Source organism: Aedes albopictus, chromosome 1, assembly GCF_035046485.1.
Source record: "Aedes albopictus strain Foshan chromosome 1, AalbF5, whole genome shotgun sequence".
In the NCBI taxonomy this organism is placed as follows: domain Eukaryota; kingdom Metazoa; phylum Arthropoda; class Insecta; order Diptera; family Culicidae; genus Aedes; species Aedes albopictus.
The window spans coordinates 187,064,633-187,087,316 of record NC_085136.1 but is presented as its reverse complement, the minus strand read 5'-3'; the positions used below and the strand labels follow the sequence as shown (position 1 = coordinate 187,087,316).

At 40.9% G+C, this 22,684-nt stretch overlaps 1 protein-coding gene across 3 annotated transcripts in view; it reads right to left on the bottom strand.

Annotated features, from left to right (window-relative positions):
- LOC109419486 (uncharacterized) overlaps window positions 1–22,684 on the bottom strand; it is a 361,628-nt gene that overhangs the window by 76,413 nt on the left and 262,531 nt on the right. Inside the window, exon 3 of one of the 3 annotated variants that reach the window (XR_009996329.1) lies at window positions 2,962–4,820. The exons of the other annotated variants lie outside the window; for them this stretch is intronic. The gene's annotated coding sequence lies outside the window, so the exon portion shown is untranslated. Of the gene's footprint in view, window positions 1–2,961; window positions 4,821–22,684 lie in introns of those variants that run through there. 3 annotated transcript variants of the gene reach the window in all.

Below are 22,684 nucleotides of genomic sequence, written 5' to 3'. Positions count from 1 at the left end.
CAGACTTAATAACTGCGTGAGCCATGATTATCTGATTATTGAAATGTTTCATCATTGATTGATTAGTCTTTATTATAAAGTACACATGTAGAGAAAGGATCAAGGTTTTTCGATTTTATAAAACAATTTTAAAACAAAATTTCAAAAAAAAATGGTTTTTGCAACAATGAAACATATTTTTTGCAATTTCTCATCGTAATAGGCTGTTTTACCTCACGCAAATCTGACAGGAAAAGGCCTACTTTCCCACACCAAATTAACAGTGCTGTAATGGTTCATTACAGCACTGATTTGCGTTGCGTAATGAACCATTACAGCACTGTTTTCTGTTTTGGTCAACTTCTTGATGCTTTCTGGACGCAGTTTTGAAAAATTGTGACAACTGCACAGTATAACCTGTTATGTTCAGATTTTCTTAAACATGGCTATGAACATCAGTGTGCAGCTTGATGAAAAAGTTTTGTTAAAAACCATCCTCAAGGGTAATTTATGAAATTGCAAAAAACGTTGTACGCAACTCGGTGCAGAACTCGATTTTTCCAGCACTCGTCGTAATTATCCAACTCGGCAAGCCTCGTTGGATAAATGTACGACTCGTTCTGTAAAAATCGTCCTTCTGCACCTTGTTGCGTAAACTACTATTCCACTACGAAAAAAATCAGGAGATTCATTGATTCTGCCTCTACAAGTGTATGAAAACCGGTTTCTAAAATATTGCTCCGTTATTGAATAAAAAACACAAAACCAAATAATAAAAAAATGCTTCCAGTTTCGCCTTAAGCAAACTCGCACATTTGAATGGTCCTATTGCATCATCACTTGAAAGTGTAATCTAAATTCTAATATGTCTTTCAAAGATTTTTCTAACTACCGTGGGACATATAGATCTCACACATTGATAGAATCCGAACAACACATAGCTCAATGAATTAGAGGGCATTGTTCCTTAAGGTCCCATGGGCCTTCCTGTGCAGAATGTCTCAATTCAATGAATCTAGTTCTGACCCGACTGACTGCTTGTACCTTCTAGCTTACGTGCTTCTGGATACTTAATTAAATTCTGACTGCAAACGCCACGACATGTGTTTAATTCTATTCTAGGGTTGAGGCACTCGTTAGCGCAAAAGTGCAGCGATGCGATGGGTCATTTAAATTACACCGGCTGACAGCATTTGCCCAGAGCAACGTTGAGATAACACTGCTGTGTGACTGTTAACTCCATTCTCTTACGACCAGATGATATGTATGGTGCCTCTCTTCCAAGTGGCAGGTGCCATGGCAGGGTTGTGCCAAAGTGCGAATTGCTATTTAATGGCGTGAACATTTTATGACGGATAGTCAAGAGTGGAAGCCCCGCAATGCATATGGCTAGGGCAAGTTGATTGTACGCCAAGACATCCTCGAGGATTTTTAATAGAAATATAGAAAGAACGTTAACATTAATCACAATTCGAGACCCACAACCCGACGGCAATGGGCATGGTAGAGATTTCATTTAGTTTGTGGTTTCCTGCATGGTGAAAGCATTGTGGTTCAACATGTTTATACCCATAAATGGATTGAAAGTGTTTTCTGATTATGAATGTACCCACAGTGGTAGAACAAGAGTATTTCTTCAGGTCAATGTACACTTTACCACGCGCAGGACACTGCGACCGTTTTACAACCATATCAACTAATCAGGTAGTAAACATCTCTATCGCATTATTATTTGATATCATAAATGCCGGCGATAAGTCATAAACTCAATTGTTTGCTCATAAAAATAGGCAATTACAAAGTAGATAAGTAAATATATTTTATGATTGAAAATTATTATCGGAATCCTCAGAAATTTTCATTGCAGAGAGCCTCACAGCAGAAATTCTCCTATCTAAACAGGAAACAGAATGGCCTAAACAGGATGTTGGATCTGAGGCGAACGAACTTTTGCGGGCTGGAAATTGTGTAACGACAGCACAATTAAATGCATTCGTATTCATTGTCGCCTTTTTACTTAGTTCGGAGATAACTTTGTAAGTCTATTGCGAACCAAAATTAATACTCTCGTGCAAAAGTTGGGTGGACACAAATTTTTGGTTTTCCTTCCAATCCAAACCAAAGATTTATTTCGTATGAGTAAATTCCGCCCTATTTTGCTTATCCTTTGACAGATACGCGTATTTCAACTACCACTTGTTATCTTCCTCAGTGTCAGTTATCCACTGGAGGAATGATTACAAGTTCTATGAGGAAGATTACAAGTGGTAGTCGAAACACGCGTATCTGTCAAAGGATAAGCAAAATAGGGCGAAATTAACCCTCAAAAGGATACCTTAAAAAAAGGTCCGTTTTGGGACCCTGGGGTCCATTGGACCCCAACATATATTCTCGCGTATCTCGTGATCCTTACTTTTTAAAAGGTTGATGTTTTCAGCAAAGATGTTCGGTAAGTCAAGGCCTATCTAGTGATGAACAATTTATTTTAGGAAATATCCGATAGTTGGCGCTAGAGAGCATTCCAAAACGCCCCGAATCAATGGGATGTAACGTACCAAAGCAAGCGGACAAGACGCACATAACAAAAGAATAAATCACACTTCTGTAAATGGGTAGACATAAATGTCCGGCAGCTCAAAAGGGTTCGTTCAAATATTACGTAACGCTAAGGGTAGCGAGAGTGTCTAGCGCTGTGTTACGCTTTATAAAAAAAAAACATAATTTACCACACAAAAGTTGTTACGTGGAGTAGTAAGGAGTTCTGAAATTGTCAAATTTTGCGTTACGTATTATTTGAATGAACCCAAAGAGACATCACAGATAAACAGACATATCATTGATAAAATAACATCTCATATATCGCAAGATCCTGATTACTTATAAAGTTGGTGTCTTCGGCAAAGTTGTTTGATTGGTGAAGGGGCGCTAGTGAGTATACACATTTTGTATCTCATATATCTCAGGATTCTGATTACTTAGAAAGTTAGTGTTGTTCGGGAGGCCAAATATTTATTTGATTCGGAACTTTGACATAGGCTGGTGCTAATGAACAATTTTTTACATTTTATATCTGTTGTACATCGGAATACTTATTATTTACAGAGATGGTGTCTACGGCAAAGTTTTTGGCAGGCATGGGGCTAAAATATATAGACACTATAGAATTGACAGGCTTACGGATACATAATTGAGTGATGAAATTGTTATGTGCAGTTTATATTTTAGAAGAATCTCGGGATAAATTCCTAGAAGAATCCCGAGAGGCATTCCTAGAGCAATCCCAGATGGAATTCCTGGGGGAATGTTAGGAGAAAATCTTAGAAGTATCCCAGGAGAAATTCCAAGATGAATCTCAGCAGGAATTCCTGTAGGGAACGCGGGAGGTTCCTGGAAGAACCCCGAAGGATTTCTTAGAGGAATCCCGGGAGCACTACTGGTACAAATTCTTAAATGAATCCCGGGATGAATTTCTGGAAAAAAAATGCGGATTCCAAGTGCATTTTCTAGTTTCTAGATGAAGCCCTGGAGGAACCTTTGGAGAATCATTGAAAGATTCCCTGTATTAATTTCAAATCAGAGTTAATTGAAATTGAAAACTTACATTCATATGAATAATTCCGTCGAATACATCAACTCCGAATATTTTCTCTCGATCGAGACATCAACGTAACAAAAGTATAATACATTTTTGGAATATGGTTCAAAAGTATCATCTATGTGTGATCTTTGCAGCTACATTTGCGCCACCTGGTGAGGCAATTCTGAAGTAAATTACCCACCAAATAGGAAGTATTGGTATTGTTAAAAGTTTGTTAATATATTGTATCAAGTCATTCACCTCAAAAGAAGTTTCCTTTTTTTAGGACATTTGTCGATCGGGGTATCTAGGATGCTGGGCGGACATGTATTTATTAGCGGCAGCTTGCAGATAAACTGTCAATACCAATAGTCCTCGATGTATTAAACATTTTTGCCGAAGACACGAATATTCTATAAAATCAGAATATAAAAATATTCGAACCAAATATAAATTTTAATCTGTAATTTTAATACACACTAGCACCATCTACTGAGATAATTCGATTCAATTTATTTATCATAAGGTTGCCCTTGGTCTATTGAACAATTTTGTCGAAGACAGCATTATTCTAGCAAGTCACGATCAAAAGATACAATCATTCGTACCGTGGGGTCCAATGGACCCCAGGGGTACAAAATCGCCCGGTTCAACTTTGGTATCCAAAATAATCCATAGTACGCCATGAAACTATCGGTATTTTTGCACAAATAACTCATCGCGGTGTAGTTTAAAGGTACTGTAAAAATGGGGCCGATATATCAATCCAAACTTTTTTGCGACAACTTCAAAGTGGCTCTGGGGTCCAATGGACCCCAGGTATCCATTAGAGGGTTAAAAGGTACGAAACTGATTACACTCATTCGAAGAGAGTATTCTGCTTAAAGGGCTCGAAAGTCGGTACAAGATCAAAGATTGATGTTAATTCTTTCTGATGTAAGCTCAGTGACAATGTGTGATGTCATTGTTCACCAATTTTGATATACCTTCGAAAACATCATTTCAGTACAACACATTGTTTCAAGTTACAATTTTTGGAAGAAGAATTCTTTTTTTTTCATACCCACCACTCAAATGCTAGATCTAGGATATTGCAAACCTAATAACACGAAAAACATTTTCGGATTGAAGCGCGTACATGGGCGAAATTTCATTTGAATTGAAAAGGTTCCGTCTACACGGCTCGAAGTTTTGTTTTGTAAAAATATATGCGGAAATTTATACTTGCAGTTATACCAAAAGGGGTCGGTGTTGAAGTCCTTACCTGGAAATAGAACAAAAATATATATATACATTAAAAAATAATTTTTTTTGAAAATAAAAGAAAATCGCGTTAAGTACTGTTCCTTTGAATTCCACTAAGAATTTGCATCCTTTGACAGATACGTATTTCGACCTCAACTGTAAGGTCGTCTTCAGTGTCTTGTACTTGACTCGATTAGTCAAGTACAAGACACTGAAGACGACCTTACAGTTGAGGTCGAAATACGTATCTGTCAAAGGATGCAAATTCTTAGTGGAATTCAAAGGAACAGTACTTAACGCGATTTTTTTTTATTTACAGATATTCCCCTAACAAGCCCAGGTTAATCATCATCAAAATTTTTAGGTTATCAGGATCAGTATGCCTACACAATGATTACCTTATCGTTGAGATTCCTTGTAGAGCAGAAGTACCTTCAGGGATTGATTAAATGTTTTGCTAGAAATACTTCCAGGAATTTCTACAAGGAATTGTACTGTAATACTTTCAGGAACTAGAAAGACTTGTTTTAGAATCTCCAAATGAGTATATATTTGTTTTATTTTTAACCGCTTAACCTAATTTTAAAGCTGTTTTGTCCACTGGGGCACTACGAGAGCGATTACAACTGACAGCTGCACCATAGACTGAATAGTAAGATATAAATGTATGCCACAAAAGTTCAGCTTATTGGACGCAGTGGCTTAATTTCCCCAACAGAGGAGGAATAGAAAGATATAAAAATCGGGAACAAATTCAGTTCAATATGGGTTACTGCACGAATATATACTGGCCTGCTTACTCTCACACGAAATTTGACCTCAAATTTTCTGTGAGAGTAAGCAGACATGCATAAATTCGTGCAGTGGGCCATGGACGCCAGTTTTCCCCCCACGTTTTCCCCAGCAAAATCACCTAATACTGGTTGTCTTAACACGATGCTTCTAATGTCAGTTTGCTCCGCCCAGTAAAGCTGAGTCCACTATAGTGACCATGACAACGAGCTAATCGCTTGTTTATCTTCTATATTAGACCGGCCCAAATACAAAAATGTCGAAAAATTCCACGGGGCACCCTTTAGAATCGTGCCTTTGGATGAGAAGATCATTCTGTGAAAGATTCAGCTCAATCGGTTTAAAACTGAGAAGGCGCAAATGAGTTGAAGGTTTGTATGGGAATTTCAGTCCAAATATATGGGAAATTGGATGACCTTTAGTCTCTCACTCAGTACGCCGGTTCAGCGAGTTCGATTTAGCACAGAATTGAAAGAATGGTAGTTGATACCCTAAGGAACAACTTTGTAGAAGACCATATCATGATAGAACTTAATATAGGTGTGGTTTCAGCGGACGAAACCAGGATGAGGACATCTTCCCCCGTTTACTCTCGGTTGTTACATGCAGCACGTGTTTGTCGGTCGAAACTTGCGGTCAACATCATAGGCGGCTATGTTGTCCTTCATTTCAATTGCTCACGCACGTGGATGGGTATCGAGACAATAAAGAATTACATAGCTGTCTATGATGTAGTGCGAAAGCTTCGACCGACAAACACGTGCTGCATGTAACAACCGAGAGTAAACGGGGGAAGATATCCTCATCCTGGTTTCGTCCGCTGAAACCGCAACTATATTAAGTTTTATCATGATATGGTCTTCTACAAAGTTGTTCCTTAGGGTATCAACTACCATTCTTTCAATTCTGAGCTGAATCGAACCCGCTCAACCGGCGTACTGAGTGAGAGACTGGAGGTCATCCAATTTCCCATATATTTGGGCTGAAAATCCCATACAAACCTTCAACTCATTTGCGCCAGCTCAGTTTTAAACCGATTGAGCTGAATCTTTCACAGATTGTTCTGCTCATCCAAAGGCACGATTTTAGAGGGTGCCCCGTAAAGTTTTCCAACTTTTCTTTCTCGCCATACAAATGTGGGCCGGTCTATTCTATATATATAAAAATGCAGTGGCATACGTGGGACCGCGCATAACTTGCGAACAAAAGGTTCGATTATGGTCGTCTTATTTTTGTGCTGTTTGTATTCACCCAAGGAAGGTTTATGAGGCAAAAAAACATGATGTGTCGGGGCCCGTGGCGTAGTGGTCCACACGTTCGCTTCATAAGCGGATGGTCATGGGTTCGAACCCAGCCCCGGCACTTGCAATTTTTCGTCAGTTGCTCCTCCCCCCGAGAGCAGCTGGCACCTGACCCTCTTCGGAGCATATAGCTCTAACGGACCCGGAATATGGATATCGGCGAACCGCAACTCATAATGGACGACCCCCAATTGGACTGGAAAAGGAACAGCAGCCGACAGTATCATCGTGCTCATCATTCTACCGTAGACAGGGTAGACAAGTGGAAGCAGCACAAAGGCACCAGTTCGATATATGTAGTAGAATTAAAATAGTATACATTTAGGCGCTGTACAAAGTGTAAGTGCAGCGTTCAATTGGAATCGCTCACGTAGTGCCCTAGTGGACAAATGAGCTGTAAATTAGGTTAAGCGAATAAGAATAAAAAAAAAACATGGAAAAATTTAGAGTGTTTGAAAATCAATCTTTCATACATTTTGACCGGAGACTTGGTCTTGGCTAGAAACTTGAAACGTCAAAAAACACAGTAGGCAAGAAAAAGTTTGCCGGGTACAGCTAGTTTATTATATATCAGGAAAGAAAACTCCACCACAGATCTTCCAACAGTTTCATTTTTTTTTTAAAGTTCTGCATTCCATTAGTTGGCCTAGCATCGGGGTGAAACCCTGAAGTTCTATTTTGATTATCCGCCACCCATAGAAAGTTCTCGTGGCAATCTGGATGATCCCTGGAACATGAGATGGCCAAACATGCAATCGTCAGCACCCAGCTGCTGGTGAACCTGCCTAGCATTTTATTGATAACTAGATGCCCCGGCAAATGTCGTACTGCCTGCCTACTGTGTTCTTTGAGATATAACTCTATAGGGACGTCCCCGGCGAAGTCATCTGTATGGGAATCCCTCGTTCCAGAGACCGGAGAGGTCTCACACCAAGCTAAGAACCTTCCCCGGCCTCCAAAATACACACATACAAAATATCACACCGATCAGTTCAGTAGTTTCCGAATGCGTAACGGTCAGACAGACAGACAGACAGACAGACAGAAATTCATTTTTATATACAGATAGATAGATTTAGCCGCGACACTTGCTAGGTGTTGAAATGGCTCTATAGGAACGCTTTGGGCGCTGCTCCCTAAAGCGCAGTTTCGAGTTTAACAGGGATCGCTCACGAAACTTCTTGAGCGATTCCTGGCAGAAACTTTCTACGGACTGCCATTCAGGCAAGGAATTTCTCATGCATCAAGATAGGCCGAGAAATACCTTCTGAACTGCAAACAGCCCTTAACCGAAGATTTTTAGTACGATAAAGGCATGATTTTTGTTTTCTGATGGCAATAAGTTTAGTTAGTTTTTTTTAAATGGTTAAGTGGTGCAAAATGTTTAGAATGAATATCAAAAATCGCTCTGTGGCGCAGCATTGATTCACAGATTGATTTTTATACATATCTGGCATCCTCGAGCGCTGATAGTCATGTGGATAAAACACTAACTCAGTGATCTCGACATTGATGGATCGATTCTAGCCATTTAGACGGCCATTGAGGCTAGCCCTGACATGTTTAATTGCAGATGTGCTAAGACAGAGGCAAATTTCCGGAGAGGTGGAAAAGGCAAAGATTGGCACAAATCCGGAAACCCGTCGGCGTAAAGACCTATCTGTCTTCTGGACACTGCCGGAAACCTTTTGGAACGGATGATTCTGTTGAGGCTGATAGTCTATACCGAGAAACTCGGATAACCAGTTCGGCTGGTATCATGTAATCCTGGTAGAACTGTAACCAAAACGGCCGAGATAGCGCTCCAAAAGAAGCGAACGGGAATCCGCTATTGCACGGTCGTCACGCTGGACGTAAAGAATGTGTTCAACAGCATCAGGTGAGCCCAGCTAGCCTGTGCTGGATATTGGAAAGCTACTTCCAGAATAGAGTGCTAATCTATGACCCTCGTGACGGCGAGTCGATAGAGGAAGTGGAACTGACAGTATCCGGTATCAGGTATCAGTAGGTCGGCTCTAGAGGCACGTTCTCCTCCATTCGGGAAATTTGTGCCATCGCCATGAACACGAGCCTATTCATCATTTACCTGACGGAGAAGGGAAGGAAGAAGGATAGGACATGGGAAAGGACAGGTAAGGGAATAGGATCGTCATACTCGCAAAAGCGTACCACAATGGGTTCACATAGCGTCCTGAAAAGGACACTGTAATAACGCATAAGCGTGCCACAATGGGTTCGAACAGCGCCCTGAGAAGGGCACTGTGATAATGCATAAAGCGTAAAGAGAGCCTATAGCTCTTTACCACAGCGGGTCAAGAACAACAGAACGTCCTGAAGATTCAGGTTTCTGAAGTCAGTTTCACTTAATAAGTGTTTCCCGAGTACTCGGAAACGCAATTGCGCAAAAACTGGACAGTTACATATTAAATGATACGAAGTTCCATAATCGGATTCACAGCTATCACATGCAAATGAATCAGCTTGCTGAATATTCGCCATGTGATAATTGAGTCGGCAGTGGCCAGTCAATGTTTTGACCAGCATGCTGCTATTCTGCTTTGACAGATTTGTTAGATACTTTGCCACCCCTAGAGATGGCTCAGTACAATACAATTTTGTTTGACGACATGACTCCAAACTATTCCAGTATTGTCTGTGTTGAGTGGCAGCCCAGGTGTCAATCTGAAGCTTCACCCAACACTTGGATACCGGAATAGCTGGCTCAGGGCCAATGAAGTCATGTGATGCTCCAGTGCGAGCTAACTCATCAGCCAATTCATTTCCAGCGATGGAAGAATGGCCAGGTACCCATACAAGGTGAACAGCGTTTGCTGAATTCAGCTCCTCAATTTGAGTTCGACAAGCGATAACTATCTTCGACCTGGAGTTGGCCGAAGCAAGTGCTTTAATAGCAGCCTGGCTATCTGAACAGAAGTATATTACTTTGCCCATTACGTGCTGCTGAAGTGCTGATTGCACTCCGCACATAAGAGCAAAGATTTCGGCCTGAAAAACGGTGCAGTGTCTGCCAAGTGAATAAGACTGATACTGCCTTAGCTCACGAGAATAAACACCAGCACCTGCTCGACCTTCGAGAAGGGAGCCATCAATGTAACATACGATGCCGTCTGAAATACTTCTTTCCAGATAACCAGATGTCCACTCTTCCCGGGAAGGGAATTTCGTGGAAAATGTCCTATATGGAAAATTACAAGCAATTGTAAGATCACTTGGAGCAAGGACAACTTTGTCCCAATTCACCAAAGGTGGAAACAACGAGGTGTGTGTTGAACTACGGTTCACAGGAGTTTCCTCTAGTAAACCGAGTACCCATAGGCGATAAGTGCAAGAAAGTGCTTCTTGTTTGAGATGAATGTGTAGTGGGGCAACGTCAAAGAGAACTTCGAGCGCTGCCGTGGGAGTTGAAGAGAACGCTCCAGACATCGCCATTAAGCACATCCTTTGGAGATGACCTAACTTTGATTGGACCGTTCTCACTTCGCCCTTTTGCCACCACACAAGACATCCATAGGCCAATATTGGCCGAACAACAGTTGTGTAGATCCATTTGATATACTTGGGTTTTAAACCCCAAGTTGTACCAAAGGTTCGCCGGCATTGCCCGAAGGCCATACAAGCTTTCTTGATTCTGAACTCAACATGAGGTGTCCAGGAAAGCTTGGAATCAAGAATAACTCCAAAGTACTCTACCTGTTCAGTCACATTAATTTCAGAATCAAAGAGACGTAAAGTTCGGACACCATTACGGTTTCGCTTTTCCGTGAAAATAACAATAGATGTTTTACTCGGATTTACCGAAAGGCCATATTGGCGACACCAACCCTCAACTACCTGAAGAGCGTTTTGCATCAGGTCGAAAAGGGTGCTGATGCACATACCGACTAACAATGTTAGGTAGTCGTCGGCAAAACCATAAGTTGGAAAACCGCTATTATTGAGTTGCCTCAATAGCGTATCTGCTACGAGATTCCACAAAAGTGGTCATAAGACTCCCTCTTGGGGGCATCCACAAACACTCAATTTCCTAATCGCCGCTCGACGCAATGTCGAGAAGAGATATCGGTTTTTGAGCATTTGGTGAATCCAATTGGAAATCATTGGAGATATACCATGACCCCGTGCGGCTTCCAATATGGCATCGAAAGGCACGTTGTCAAAGGCACCCTCGATATCTAAGAAAACACCCAAGCAGGATTGCTTTTAAACGAATGCCTTCTCGATATCGTAAACAACTTTGTGTAAAAGAGTCACAGTGGACTTTCCAGATTGGTAAGCATGTTGGTTCACATGAAGAGGCACATTGGCCAGATGAACATCACGGATGTGATGATCGACTATGCGTTCTAAGCATTTCAGAAGAAAAGAGGTCAAACTGATAGGTCTGAAACTCTTTGCTTCTTCATACGACGCGCGACCCACTTTCGGAATAAACTTCACAGTAATATCCCGCCAGGATTTGGGAATATACCCTGTAGCAAAACTGCAAACAAGTAATTATTTCAAAACATGTTTGAAATGATCAAATCCCTTCTGAAGCAAAATAGGATAAATCCCATCTGCCCCAGGAGATTTGAAAGGAGCAAAGCTATTAAGTGCCCATTCAATCGTTTCTAAAGTTATGATACTCCGAGCCGAAGCTAAAGAATCATAACTACAAGAAAAGACATCAGGCTCATCCGAAGATGTAATATCCACACATCCGGGGAAGTGTGTACTGAATAAACATTCTAAAACTTCCTCATCAGAGGAAGTGAAATCACCATTTGGCAAACGAAGTTCGTTCACTTGAAAATCCTTAGATTTTGCAAGGATTTTGTTCAATCGACTGGCTTCACTCAGACTGGAAACATTTGTACAAAGGTTTTTCCAGCCGGATCGTTCAGGAGACCGAAGAGCTTTCTGGTAGGCCTTGCGAGCCGACCTGAAAGCCTCCGATCCAGCCGAACGTCGTCTGTTTCAACTCTTTCTACATTGTTTCCTGAGCTTCGCCAGATCGGAGTTCCACCAAGGGGTTCCTCTTGTGGTCTTCACAGACCGCAGAGGGCAGGCTTCTTCAAAAGCTTCCATGATGAAGGTCGTTGTAGTATCAACGGCATCATCTAAATCACTTGGAGTGTCAATTGATGGTGAGTATCCATGAAATTTGGCTGCAATCAAATCGGAAAAGAGATCCCAGTTGGTTGACCGGGGATTCCTGAAACGCAAAGTTTGCGAAGTAACATTCACATGTTCAAACAAGATGTAACGATGGTCAGATAAAGATTCTTCATCTGACACATGCCAATTGGTCAGCTCATGACTAATTCTGCTAGAGCAAAGCGTTATGTCTAACACTTCTTCTCTACCAGTTACCATGAAGGTTGGGCGGTTGCCTATGTTAAGTAATCCAAGATCTGTACTACTTAAGTATTCCATCAAACTGGAGCCTCTCAAATTGATGTCTGAGCTGCCCCAGATGATATGGTGAGCATTAGCATCACTACCAACAATTAGCGGAAGGCCTTTTGAAGTGCAGTATGCAATGACTTGCTTGAAAGCATCCGTAGAGGATGGTTCATCATGCGGTAAATAAACCGAACAATAAACGTATTTCCTGTTGAGGTTTAGGTTTCCAACAGATACATCTATTGTGATAGCACATACATCTCTGGTAGTTAGTTCAGAGATGAGTGTAGCAACGATTGCGTTATTGACAAGCACACATGCTCGAGGCATGACACGTGAGTTTGCCATTTCATTTTTACTGAAAGTAGCAAACACCGGATTCACAAGGTTTCCTAAATAGAAATTCCCCTTACGAAAGTAAGGTTCTTGGACTAACGCCACTTGGGCTGTACCATTTTGCATAAGTCTACAAAGATTGATCGTTGCTGTTCTTTTGTGCTGAAGATAGATCTGAGCTATCCTAACCGTAGCCACTACCCAAACTAGGCAAGATTAAACTCTTAACAATCACAGTACAAAAAAGAACAGCAACAATAAAGCCAGATCGGTATCGATTTGAGAGCGCCAAAGGCGAGGATGCACAGAATACACTGTGTAAAACGCATAATGCGAAACCATATAGGTGAAAATCTAAACTAATTAAAAAAATCTTCATAATCCCGCCCTTATTCAGCCTCAAGTATGAGATTGAAGAAGGGCAGCTGATTGTTTCGGAGAAACACAAGGTCCACCGCGCTATTGCTCCGGTTAGCACAGTAAGGGCAAATACTGTGGAGGGTGCCCTGGTACTCCACAGGCTCCGTTTACGATTAGGTTTTATAAGACCCCCCTAACCATTCATTCCTAGGCACGGTAAGCGTAAAGCCGCATAACACCATGAATTAGGGGTCACCTGATTAGTGGATTCCTACCACTGGAACAGGCGGTCCGTAGTGCTATTCTTAGCCAGTTGAACTAACCGCTACCGACACTACACAGCTATCTAGGCTGATCGGGAAAAGAAGTTAATATTGGTGATCAACTTCATACGGGCCCGACAAAAGATCTGTCTTCTGGACACTGCCGGGAACCTTTTGGAACGGATGATTCTGTTGAGGCTGATAGTCTATACCGAGAAACTCGGATAACCAGTTCGGCTGGTATCATGTAATCCTGGTAGAACTGTAACCAAAACGGCCGAGATAGCGCTCCAAAAGAAGCGAACGGGAATCCGCTATTGCGCGGTCGTCACGCTGGACGTAAAGAATGTGTTCAACAGCATCAGGTGAGCCCAGCTAGCCTGTGCTGGATATTGGAAAGCTACTTCCGGAATAGAGTGCTAATCTATGACCCTCGTGACGGCGAGTCGATAGAGGAAGTGGAACTGACAGTAACGCACGCAATTAGCACAGTGGAGAACTGTTTGAGGTCGAGACAGTCGGCGCTCACGCACCACAAAACGAAGGAGCTGGTGGCAATCAACCCCGAGTCAGGCAGTGGGCACCACAGGCGGGTACATGATCAACTCTAAGCGCTGACTGAAGATGAAATTCGGAAGCCACGTGGAATATGCCTGCGAAAGTGCGAGTAATCTAAGGCTGCTCATAATAGTAGTTGTTCCCATACTACGAAATGGCACCGCTGCAAGGTCGAGTGCGCTAGTGGACAACCGTGAAACGTAAAGCGACTCCAGAGTACCCACAGGTAGATGTGCCGTAGAGTGGTCAGCGCATACCCTGCCCATATTCGCATAGTCGATGTAAGCGCCACTGTAGTTTTCAATACACTTTTGAAATTAGAGTATGAATGAAACGAAGTTTAAGATTGTTTCCATATTGACACCTAACTAATAATTAGATCTTGTGCCCTATTGAAGAAAATTGGTCACAAATATGCACAGGCGTTAGATATTGGCTTGCGTATGCTGACATTATCAATGGTGGTTACATCGACTATGCGAATATGGGCAGTAACCGTACGGTCTCAATGGACGCGGTATGTGTGCTAGCGGGCGCAGAGCCCTTAGCACTAGTGGTGACGTAGGACATATCTCAAACATTTTGGCCACCCCTGTAGTATCAATCTCTCGTTGACTTTGTGGACCTCATGTATCGATTGCGGGGTATTCCCAAACAGATCTAATGTAAGTAAATATTTTGAGCCACAACGGAGACACACGGTGTCAAAACTTTGATTATTATCGAACTTTCATGTACCTCTGATTTTTCTTCATAGAATGTTAGAATTTCAGCTATAATTTATAAATGCAAAATTTGAAAATATTCTGACGGGGAAAATTTGAGTTCGATGAGTTTTTGGCTATTTTCCATACTAAAAATCATTAATTACTATTGTAGCCTAAAAAACGTCCCATACAAAATGTATGGAAAAATTTTCGCCGATGAAATATTTTCTAGTTTTCCGATTATGAATATATAGCCCAAATGCTAATCATTTTCGAAGAAAAATCTGAGGTACATGAATGTTCGATACCTAATAATCGAAATTTTGACACCGTGAGACATGGATCAGTTCTTCGAGGGCAGGGAATATTCGCACTGTATATAAAACGAGTTACGTTACGTTACTTTCACATTTCTTTATTCCCGGACTTTTCCGGCCTCTTCTTCTCCCTACACTTTCCCACATTTCAAATCTCTACTCTAACCTGTCTTTTTCCTTTCCTTACTTCTCAGGATCCTTTCTGCTACCACTTTCTACATTTTTTTATCATTACGTCAAGAGATGAACCAGCCTAGGGCTGAAAATCTCATAATAAAGAAATAATAATAATAATCATTACGTCACCACATTGTTCAGAGTGGCTACGATGGCGGCCTTTAACTTTCGTCGGCCGGATCTCTAGCACCTTAAGGCGATGACGATTATTGGGCCCATTGTTCTTTCAAGGACGTCTAGTTTGGTTCTGACCAAATTAGCAGGGTTCTGCTGTCCTTTTCTGCAGTTTATCCGGCATTCACAGGAAATGGTACTAGTACAAGAATACTAAGTATTCACACAATACTCTTTACTTAACGTTTTAGATTGGTGGCTTCAACAAGTGTCTGGAGTACAAAATGGGTTACTGGCATCCACCGCTCGGGCAGCGACCCTAGATAACGATACAATGTTCGTGTGTCGCCGTTGTTGGTAGTATGGTATGGTAGATCATCCTACTCTTGCCTGACAACTAACTGACGGCGAAAACTGCACAACACATACGAACACAACCAGCACATTTTTTCACAAAACACGACTTAAATTCCGAATCCCAAGCAGCACACATGTCACAAAAAAATGTCGACAGCGCAGGATTTTGGTTGGACAAGAGTCATTTTCAAGTTATTCTAACCCAAAGGCAAAATAACTTGAAAATGATTCGTGTCCAACCAAAAATCTGCGGGCTAAAATATAAACGACTCATAAAAAAGTGATCATTTTCCATAACAAAATCAGAAATTGCCATTAAAAAAATAGGGGGGGGGGGGGGGCAATAATAAACTACAAAATTTCCATGAACAAAACAAACAGTGCACAAATAAATCAAAACTTCCCATAAATAGTTGATTTTTAAGCAATAAAAAATGTCGGATTTTCCACAAATAATTCAATAATTGCAATAAATAACTACATTTTTTCCCACCAAAGAAGTGTAAATTTTCCATAAATAAATCCGATTTTTCCATAATAAAATTAAAAATTATTAATTGAAAAACATCAAAAAGGCAATGGGAAATTTAACAATAAATACGAAACAACGAGTAATTAACTTGAATGCAATTTTAACTTAAAGTATCGACCTAGTCATGCGGCTAAGCCGCATAGAGGATAGAGAAACTGAGGCGGCAGAAGGCCGCCGAAGTTTCCGAAATTCGACGCGCCGTAACTGCGTCGATTCGGTTCTTGGCAGTCCACAGATCCAAGAATTTGCCCGGTATAGTGCGAACAGAGACGTTATCTCTTTTTAAACAAGCGATGGTCTGTTAAATTACATACATAGTTTCAGTCTTTCTATCATAGTTCCATATGTTCGATTTTTTTTGGTGGAAAAACTATAGTTTTTTATTGCAATTGCTGATTTATTTGTGGAAGTTCTGACACTTTTTATGGCTCAAAAATCAATTATTTATGGGAAATTTTTATTTATTTATGCACCTTTTGATTTGTTTATGGAACTTTTATAGTTTATTATTGCATCCACCCCTATTTATTTATTGGCAATTTTCGAATTATTTATGGTTTTTTTTTTAATTTATCATAGGGCGTTTAAGGACAGACTTGTTAGAATCCCAAAATGACCGCCACAATGGCCGACTTTGGCACCTACTCACGAGCGCACAAATCTCTTCGTAAACAAAACACCTGAGCTTCTTATTTTAAGCTTATTACAAGTGAGCAAGAACAGAATAATGAAATGCACTATTGTTTGAAGCTTGCTTCTTGAGATTTGTGCGTCTGAAGTTTTGATGCACTATTTGAGCGGGGTTTTGAGACGTTTGTCCTTAAATGACTGCCAAATCTGCGCTGTCGACACTCCTTTGTGACATGTGTGCTGCTCAGTGCCGTTTAGCCGAATGCCGTTTGGTCAAATGTCGTTTGGCCGAACGCCATTTGGCCGAATTGTGATCAAATGATTTCTGAGGTGGGGACAAACTCCGGGGGATCATCAGAATCATTTATTTTTTTTTTTAAATCCTAGACTACTTCTAGTTTATCATTGAGCGATTAATTAGCGTTGAAGCTGTAAATATTCTGTCAGAGATTTTTCCTTCTTTGAACCATAGGCTGTTTTTTTTCGAGTTATACTGATGTGGAGAACAGTGGCATGCTTACTTGAGTTTATCATTCATTGTTCGGCCAAACGGCATTCGCTCAAACGGCATTCGGTCAAACGGCTTTCGGCCAAACGGCATTTGGCCAAATGACCCGGAACCATGTTCATCTTAAGCGAATTAGCTATTGCAATGAGCTCGTCGTTCGTCACCGGGACGACCTCGCTTTGGCCAGTTTGGCCATAGAGAACGGGAGCCCATGGTCTTCTGCGGCATCTCGGGGGAGCGTTCTGGGGGTGCTGACGTGCACTTCATTTTGGCCATGACTACTCTGTTGGCATCACTCCAAGGGGTCATGTTGGCTGCCTGGCAAAGATTTTCGAAGCACGCCCGCTTATACGCCGTGATCTCTTTGTTCAGTACCAGTTTTACGCCCTGTAGGCCTCACTTCGCTCCATTATAGCCTTATCGATGCAAGCTCTTTGGTCCTTCTAGACTTTTCAGCTCCTTCTAACTCTTAGGCATGAGCACGAAATTCTACGATTTCTGGATACATTATACCTGATTTGCGTCCATTTGCAAAGAAGGTGCAATACCAAAGAAGGTGCAAAGTATTGCCTCTTCATCGTGCGGCGTATGATAATATCTATCACACAAAACTATTTCAAACGTAAACAAGAATGGCTTAGTGTCCACTAGACATGAACAAATAATACTTTCCATTGTATTATTTGTTAGGAAAATGTTGGGGTTGTTAAGCCGTTATGCATCCGACTATTTTTTTTTTTCGTTTTTCTACACCGTGCTTTCTATATGGGTGCTGGGTGCCCAGGTAGTCCGTCGGCCACATAAGAATCAACCAAATATATGTCAGGTGTTAACGAGACCTTTGCCAAGCTGATTATAGTAATGATGGATGATGTACAAAACTGTATGAAAGTTTCGGATTCAGGTGAATTGCCCAGTTCGTATAAATTTCGCCAGGACTACGACAAGCTGATGAGCTCTCACGCCTGCTTAAGCTATATCACTCTCAAAACCTTTTAAACATTTATCAAATTACAATAGATAATTTATACACAGGCTTGAGAGTAATCCCCCAAAACACTCCTTCCTTGTTAGTATATATTCAAATTATGAAAAGCAGCCAACCCTCCTGCTTAGGGCCACACACAAATTACGTATCAGTACTACGATGCCAGTGTTCATATCAAAATGTGAAATTTTTGATACCGTCGTGCGGGGTGTCATTGGGCCAAAGTGGGGTGACATTGGGCCACTATTCCGCACATTTAGAGTACGACGGGAATGCATTTTGTGTGCTAATATACTAGAACACATTATTCTAAGATGCTTGGCATCCACCGTCAAGTTCTCTGACTTATATTGAATCCGTAGAATCAATGGACCAAGGTTACCCTCTAGGCCCAATGTCACCCCTAATGACGGTACCAAATTACATTAATGGATGAGTAGATGGCAATGCATTTTTACTCAGCTCCAAATATGATTGCATGATATGCTAAATATGATTATAAAAACTGTTATACATCAATTTAGTATTGCGTAATTTTTGAATAACTCCCTCAGCGAGAAATAAATTTCACTTTTAAGGTTCTCCTTCAACGTCAACTTGTCGACAGTACAAAGCAACCGTTAATCGTCTGTAAGCCACACCCAAAAACCAGCCGATCCCCGCCACAGTCAGAGCGATAATGGATTCGGGCGCTCATTAGTGGACCATTGGGTCATGCGGCGGGCGCGTCAGGTGAGAACATCAACCCGTCAGAAGAACCATTTTCGCCAATTTGCCGGGCTGCTAATCTTCATACCTTTTATGGATGTTTTAACCTCGTGTGTTGGGGTGTGATCACCGGTCTCGGATAGATAACCTTGCAATGCTGTCTGTGGGTCATAAACGTTTCAGAAGCAATTTTGTTCGTCGTGGGGGGATTAGGTGGCGTATATTTCATTGCGCAGATTGTGGGAATGGCCTGCGAAAGAAATTTGCGCCATGGGGTAGAGATGTGCTATCGATAGATATATGAGTTCTATTATTTTTAGTTCGACTAAGCATCTGAAGGAGGCCTTATTAACAATGTCAGACGTTATTGAGGAAAATAACCGTTATAAAGATAATCGGTTTCAAAAATTCTGTTTTTGACCATTGTCTGGAAGGGCACCGTTCTCTTAGCAATTATTTAATGATTTATTGATTACGTTTGTCAACGTCCTTGTTCTGCTGAAGAGTGATCCAAAAATGTTTTTTTTTTCTAATATTTTTTGATGACTCGACTGTGTGTTAGACTCTTAGCTTCCAGTATTGCAGTATTAATAGGAATAACTCCGCAAAATGATTTTTGTTCTATCGTGTAATAGTTTCATAAGTATTCACTATCATGAAAACTATAAATTTTGGTCTAGTTTTTCCCAGTTGGCCATCATGTGGAAATGCCAGAAATCGTGATTCATCTCCGCTCTCCTCTCGAAACATGCCAAGCAGCTAAAACTTGACGAACGCTGGAAGTGACAATAATGACGATGATGATGTTCATCTTCACTGGCCATTACAGAGGCAAATGCATGTTGTTCTTGCTACTGCATTGCATTGCATTGCAACTGCATTGAACTTGAACGTAAGGCGTCCTTTCAAGGCCAAACGTTTGGTCGGATACCTCGGTTCAATTGCGGTTGTAATCAACGCTCTGAGTCATTTACACAGCAAAAATGTTTAAGAAGCATTAAAACAAGAGGAATTTGCATTACATAACATCGCATGTGCAATAATTGGTTTGAGACCAGTTTTAATGCAATGTGTTATGAAATTGAAATATATTTTATGACCTTGCCCTTAAAGCTATTTATAACCAGGAATATAGCTCGCTGTTTTCAAGCGTATGTATACACATCCAAACTCAGGAGAGGAAGATCGAGTGACGCGCGGTCATTCATGTGCGCAGAAACAACGAGATCATAAATTCTGCGAGTTATAAACTTTTGGTGTGACCAACTGCTGTGATAGCTACAAGGTGCGGCAGGAAAAAATGCGGAAATTTCAAGGCACTATCACACATGAATATGGGATATATATGACTATTTTTTCATGGCAGTGTATCAGTTAACGTCTATATTTTACCACAACAAAATAACATGTGATAATGTGGACCTAAAAAGTTGGTATCAATAAACTGCGCGTCCAATGGTCATTAGACAAAATGGCTAAAATAGTAAAAAAATAGCTTCAATTCGATGAAAAACCAGGCCATACTAATCCAGAGCCATGTAGTTTTACATACCAGATGAAATAAACACACATATATATATATATATATATATATATATATATATATATATATATATATATATATATATATATATATATTGTAGAGAAAATTAAAAATTATGTTTTATCAAATATGAAATTTAGCGACCTGTATACTTTTCAGTGGTTTGAAAGTTTTGATTGTCATCAGCTTCAGGTGCAGTCTTGTAAACATATCAAATTACTCTTCATAAAATTAGCCTGTTAGAGATCATGGAATGTTGAAACATAGATTGGTTAACGTCAAATGGACGAACATGAGGTTTGTAGTTGAAATAGTTATTTATGCAACAAGTTGCAAAATGATGATTTTTTCAGCACGAGTCGTACATTTATCCAACGAGGCTTGCCGAGTTGGATAAATACGACGAGTGCTGAAAAAATCGAGTTTTGCAACGAGTTGCATACAAAGTTTTTTGTGATTGCAAAAATACCCAATTAGTATAATCTTTCCTTGCACACGAACTTGTATCAAGAGGAACCACGTGCCACCATTCATGCGCGTCAGCGTGCTGCTTACGTTCGATCAGGTAGGCTATGCCAGGGTAGGTGTCAGAAATTTGCAAGCACCCGTCGTCGCCATACCGCAGCATGGGCAAGAGCAAAAGTAGTTTCAGCTGCTGTTTCTACGCCTAATCTAATGCAGTAGTAATCAGGATCTGAATTCGAGCTGCTCAGAGGATGTAGAAGCAGCAGCTGTGTCTACGATAGCCGCAAAAGTTGTCGAAAAGATAGTTCTGTCAAAGGTGCCGAAAAGTGCTACTTTTCAGCACTCTTAAGAGTGCCGAAAAGTAGTACTTTTCGGCACTTTTGTTTTAGTGAAGAAAAGTAGGCCGTTTTATCATTGTAATCGCGAGTGAAAAATAGGGGAATACGCAACGCAATTACAAAAAAACCCTTTCGCATTTTTTCCTGCCGCATACTGTATCTGTTTTTTTGTGAACATAGTATATGTTTTCTTTTCTTTTGGAGGGTGTTGATGTTTCAATTTTTCAGTGTTTATGCAATTGAATCGTGTTCTAAACATTATCTGTTTGCTGTGAATAGGTGGTTGCATACGTTTTTGACGCATAACTAAAAATATGCTGAATTTTACCACCAAACACACCTGTCGAGCCCCTCCAGTCAGCGACCAGCGGTCGTATGCTCGGACAAGTATGCGGGCTCTAGTGACGCTACTCGGCCTGATACAGCAGCTGCTCTTTTCCTGAAGCAAGCGAAGATGTGACTGCTTGAGAGTTAAGAGGAAAACAACCATGCTTAAAAACTAATGATTTTTTTATTTGTTACCATTATTGGAACAGTCAGACTACTATGGTTTCAAAGCTTTACCAGTAGGTGACATTGCAATTGTTAAAACGGCTCCAAACCTTTATCAATTAATCAATTTATGCATTCGATTAGAATAGCTTTAGCAAGGGTGTCCCTAAGAAAAAGTATCAGCCTTATTGAAATGCAGATTGACACAACGGTGTCTTGTCGGATTCCCTGGGCAGTTGCTGGATTAGGCAAGGATTATTGCTATCACCGCTACGGTACCTCATCGTAATTGAAGATAGATATCCTGGTAGGTGCGATTGATCTTCAACCAAATCATGGGCTGTGGCAGCCCATTACCATGGAGCAGCTAAATAACTTCAACCTGGCTGATAATTCCGTTGCTTCCGTCAACTAAACTAAAACGTGGGACATAAACACGGCCAAACCTACCAGCTTTACAATAGCTGGGCAAGTAGCGGAAAATGTTGAATGCTTTCCATCCCAGCCAACACATGATCGCATATGAAGTTGAACAGCATGATAAAGTGGAGGTGATATGCGTACACTACACGCGGTTAAAAGGAAGCATGTACGCATATGCAAGGATGGAAGAAAATCACTTCAAGCGATAAATGATACACGATAAGAATAATCCAAGATAGCCTTGTTCTTGCAATAGCATGATCCCGACGCCTCACACCGTGCTCGTATCAAAGAGACAATCAAAGCATCTGATGCACGCTTTTTCGTGTGATGACCCGTTATCGGATCATGTTACAAGTCGTGATAATTTTCATTCATCACCATTTAGGCCACTTATGCGCCCGCAAACCACATTCATTGTTAGAAATAATGCATTCATAATCATATCTGGAAGTTCAAGAAGTAAGAATGCTCAAAAAGTGAATGAAATCGCGCATTCATCATTTCGACTTCATGATAGCGATCGCATCGCGCCCGCACATGCCGAGCGAATCATTCTTCTCGGACC